Below are 5,299 nucleotides of genomic sequence, written 5' to 3' on the forward strand. Positions count from 1 at the left end.
ACGTCCTTTAATTCCAGTATATGAGTATATAAAAGATGGGAAGGAGACGCCAATTTTTACATATTGTTAATTATTTGATTTACTGATTAAGTAATTATAAAGATGGGGTACTAAGTAATTACTCCATAAGTCCAAAAAAAATATACACTTTGAATTCGGCACGAGTTTTAATGTAAAATTGGTAAAATAAGAGAGAGGTAGAGAGAAAAAGTAATTGAAGTATTGTTAATGGAGAATGGATGCCACCTCATTAGAGAAAAGATTTTTCAAAATTAGAAAGTGCATATTCTTGTGGGACGGACTAAAAGGAAATAGTGCATATTCTTGTGGGACGGAGGGAGTATAACATATTGTTATCTGGGGATGTAATCAAATGCAAACTCCATATTGTACAAACTTCAAACTATGATATATCTGGACCATTTAAAAATGTCAACAGATGACAAAATAACATCAATAGAAAATATCAAAACAGTGTTAACGGTTGACACCGTGTTGACATTGTATTGGCATTGTGTTGACAACAAAATCTTGAAAATTTACACTGTGTTGATATTGTGTTGACACTGTATTAAAAAGTTTGGAGTTTATACAATATATAGAATTTGCATTTTATCATTACCCTCGTTATCTAATTAAGTATTTTTAAAGGTGACGCCAATTTTAACATATTGTTCCTGGATGAATATATATATATTCTTATAGAAAATTAGTGATCTACAAGAGACAGGCCACTTAATTAGGTTATTCTTACATTTATTCAGTCGTCCGATTTCACATTTCACTTTCTTTAAACTTGCATTCGATATTGTAAGATAGTGGGCCTAGTTAATGGGCCGGTCTGCTTCCTGTGTAACCAGCCCGAGAGTGTTGGCCTGATTGTTGCTAAGGACCTAGCCCACTTCACTCCTTAACCCTACACGTGTCTTCTGAGTATTGGTGGTTATGATAGAGTCTTTTATATACTCCCTCTCCCCCCATTACCTTCAGTGATTGATGCGCCGTTTCTCTGAGTGTTGAGATTAGGGTTTCTTCTCTTCTTCCTTTGTGTTGATCTCTCTGTGCTGTGAGCTTGAGAGATTGGAGTGTTCTCCTTCGTGGTGCTGCGTGTGTAAATACTGAGTCAGTTGTGAGGGAGAATCTGTGTAAGGAAACCTTTGGTTTCTGGTCTAAGGGATCTGACCTTGATTGTGGGAGGTTTTCTTGAGTTCTTGAGGAAGGGAGTGATTTGCAGGAGCTAGGGCTCTTGTGCTTGACTGCAATCTGTGGGAATTGCTGAGTCTAGGGCTTGTGGATACTTGGAAGCAGATCTTCTATAGTTTCTCATTCCTGGGCAAATCAATCGGTGGATATAGGAATTGAGGGTCGGATAAATAGGCCTGTGCAGTTGTATGTGATGCAACTTGTGCCTATTAATCTTTTCTGATCTCTTTGTTCTTTCTTTTACCTTCTAGATTCGTTCCTCTGCTTAATTCTTGTGGGTGAACGAATTTGATCTGTTTGTTAAGTGTTTTAGGTTTCTCGGATTAGCAAACGGCTTGTTCCAGATTTGAAGATCTAAGCTAGTTCTTAGTAGATCTTCTGTAATAGTTGTATTACTTGTTTGTATCTTGGCGAGTGTAAACCTTACAGTGGCATCAGAGCCAGTGTTAGGGCTCAGCCGAGTGGTTCTGTTTCCTCTTCGCCCTTGTCAGCGGGCGTTTTGTCTATTGGTAATACAAGGGATCTCTATCTTGATCTCTTGATCTGGTTTTGGTTGTTTGGCTTCTCTCTCTCTCTGCTCCGTTCTCTCTGCTCCGTTCCTGGTTCCGTTGTGCGCTGTATCCCTGTTCAGTAGGGATCCCATTGGTTCTTTTCTGCTCTGTTTTTTCTTTTTTTGAGGTGTTCTTGGTTTTCTGCCGGTTTGCTTTTCTTGCTAAGCGTTTCAAGAAGTTTTAAAACGTGTGGTTGCAACAAGCTGGAGAACCTCTTTCAGTGACCCCCTACGCCCTCGAAAAATCGAGTGTTTGTGAACTGGGAAATCCTGGCCTAGGTGCTTTGTTGTGTAACTTCTTGATGTGCTTGTGCTTTTGTCTGATTTGCTCTCCTGCTGTTTTCTTATTCCCTCTCTAAGTGCTCTTTTTTCTTTCTTGCTTCCTGCTTTCTTGGTTATATATAATGTCTAACCTCCCTTTTGGTCTTGTTCCCTTCAATGGGAAAGGAGACTATAGTATTTGGAAGCAGAAACTAAAGTGTGTTCTTGTGCAGCAGAAAGTCTTCAAAGCTGTGGATGGATCTGTTATTGAAGATGCTACCAAACAGGCTGAGATGAATGAGTTAGCCTTATCTACTATTTTCTTGAGTTTAAGTGATCCTGTTATTAGAAAAGTTGGTGTTGTTGATACTGCTAAAGCTCTTTGGGATAAGCTTGATGAGTTGTATACTGAAACCTCTCTGTCCAATCGCATGTACTTGCTTGAAAAACTGTTTAAGTACAAATTAGATTTGTCTAAGGACATGGATGAAAATCTTGACTGTTTTGCTAAGCTTGTGTTAGACATTAAGAGGTCTGGGGACAAGAATATTGATGATTATACAACCATTGCTCTTATGAATGCAATTCCAGATTCCTATGGTGATGTTAAGGCAGCAATCAAGTATGATAGGGATAATGCCACCATGGATATGATTGTCAGTGCCTTAAAATCAAAGGAACTGGAATTGAAAGAAAAATCTGATTCTAAAGCTGCCCTTGATAAGGCTTTGCAGGTTAGGGGAAGATCCAACACCAGGGCAAAGGATAAGCAACAAAATGACAAGCCTCCTGACAAGGGAAATAGAAAAAACCACAGGAGCAAGTCCAGATCCTCCTCTCAAGACTATAAAAAGTCTAAGAGGTGTTTCAAATGCCATGAACTTGGGCACTTCAGTAAGGAGTGCCCATTGAAAAAGAATAAGAAGGCTGAGACTGAAATTGTTGCCAGCCTGGTTAAATCTGATGATGATGATCTTGGTACCTGCTTTATGCACTGTGATATAACTTCTGTTAATGCCTCCCTGAATACTGGTATAAATAAGTATGAATGGCTTGTTGATTCTGGTTGTACTTATCATATTTCACCCTTCAAAGATTTATTTTCTGAACTAACCCATGTTACTAATAGGTTTATTTCCATGGCAAACAATAAGCAGTGCAGGATTGAAGGCATTGGAAGTGTGTGCCTGAGGTTCAGTTCTGGTATCTCTTATACTTTGAAAAATGTGAAATATGTGCCAAGCCTATATTATAACCTCTTGTCTTGTTCTGCTCTTGAGACTGAAGGGTTAGAGGGTAGATGGGGAAATGGGGTTATGAAAATTTTTAAGGGCTCTTTGTGCATGTTTAAAGCTGATAAGAAAAATAATCTGTACATATGCTCTACTATGCCCTTATGTGATGTCAATGCTGCAAATGTTGCTAAAGTGAATAACACTGTTTTGTGGCATAATAGACTAGGTCATATGAGTGAGAAAGACATGCATATTCTCTGTAAGAGTGGTCTTCTGACCAATAATGATGTTAATTTGCCTTTGCCTTTCTGTGATACATGTGTTAAAGGAAAACAACATAAGGTTTCTTTTCCTGCTTCTGTGCCTACCTGTTCCAGCCATGATGTTCTTGATTATTTACATGCTGATGTTTGGGGGCCTGCTTCTGTTACTACACATGGTGGTTGCTCATATTTCCTGTCTATAGTTGATGATTTTTCAAGGAAAGTGTGGGTGTTTTTATTGAAAAACAAATCTGATGTCTTTGAAAAATTCAAAAATTGGTTGTGTCTGATTGAAAATCAAACTGGAAAGAAGGTTAGGACTCTTAGAACTGACAATGGTCTTGAATTCTGCAACTCTCAAATGAATGATCTTTGTGTTAAATCTGGTATTAGGAGACATAGGACTGTTCCTTATACTTCCCAACAAAATGGGGTTGCAGAGAGAATGAATAGAACTTTGTTGGATAAGGTTAGGTGTCTTCTTTCTCTGAGTGGTTTGTCAAAAAAGTTTTGGGGTGAGGCCATAACCACTGCTGCTTATTTGGTTAATAGGTCCCCCTCTGTTCCTTTAAAAGGAAAGTATCCTGAGTCTGTGTTTTGGGGAAAACCTGTTAGCCTTTCTCACCTAAGAGTTTTTGGTTGTTCTGCTTTTATTTTGTCAAAAACTGATAAATTAGAACCTAGGTCCAAAAAGTGTGTTTTCTTGGGGTATCCTGAAGGTGTGAAGGGCTACAGAGTATGGCTTAGAGGTGAGCCTGGTTTTAAGGTTACTAATAGCGGGGATGTGATTTTTAATGAGTCTGGCTTTCCTTGCTTGATTGATTCTACTGCTTCTAGGACCTCTGATACTTCAAATGAGGTGGAGTCTACCTCAAATGAGGTGGAGGTTCCTATGACTTATGAGTTTGAGCAAACTAACACTTCTTTGCAGGACAATTTAGAACCAGACACAGAGAATGCTGGCCACAACCCGGCCCAGCTGAGACTCAAAACTTAAATGACACAACACTATCTGATTCTGTTGTTTCTGTTCCTCCTAACTATGTTTTGGCCAGGGATAGAACAAGGAGGACAAACATTGGACCACCCAAGAGATGGGGTGATGAGATGAACTTGATAGCCTTGGCTTTCAATGTTCATGAATCAGATGGAGATGAACCCCGGTCATACAAACAGGCTCTTAAATCCATGTTCTACCCTAAGTGGCTGACAGCCATGGAGGATGAGATGAAATCTTTAATTCTGAATAAGACTTGGATTTTAGTGCCTAGACCTAAAGATTGTACAATTGTTGAGTGCAGGTGGTTGTTCAAGTTGAAGCAGGAGCTGAGTGGCCTGAGATATAAGGCCAGATTGGTTGCAAAAGGCTTCACTCAACAAGAGGGAGTGGACTATACAGAAATCTTTGCCCCTGTAGTTAAGTTTACAACTGTTAGGTTAATGCTTGCTTTGTGTGCCTATTTTGACTGGGATCTCAAGCAAATGGATGTTAAAACGGCCTTCTTACATGGTGATCTTGATAAGCCTATTTACATGAGCCAACCTGAAGGGTTTGTTGACCCTAAATACCCTGATCATGTGTGTCTCTTGAAAAAGGCTTTGTATGGTTTAAAGCAGTCCCCTAGGAGATGGAATATAAAGTTTGATCAATCCATGCAGTCCCTAGGTTTTGCTAGAAGTGCCTTTGATCATTGTCTTTACTTTAAAGATCTCTTTTCTACTCCTGTGTTCCTTTTATTGTATGTTGATGACATGCTGATTATGAGTCCTAGTTCTTCTGCTGTCAA

Source organism: Salvia hispanica, chromosome 5 (genome assembly GCF_029641045.1).
Source record: "Salvia hispanica isolate PSC_SH4W2 chromosome 5, Shi_PSC_v1, whole genome shotgun sequence".
NCBI classification, from domain to species: Eukaryota; Viridiplantae; Streptophyta; class Magnoliopsida; order Lamiales; family Lamiaceae; genus Salvia; species Salvia hispanica.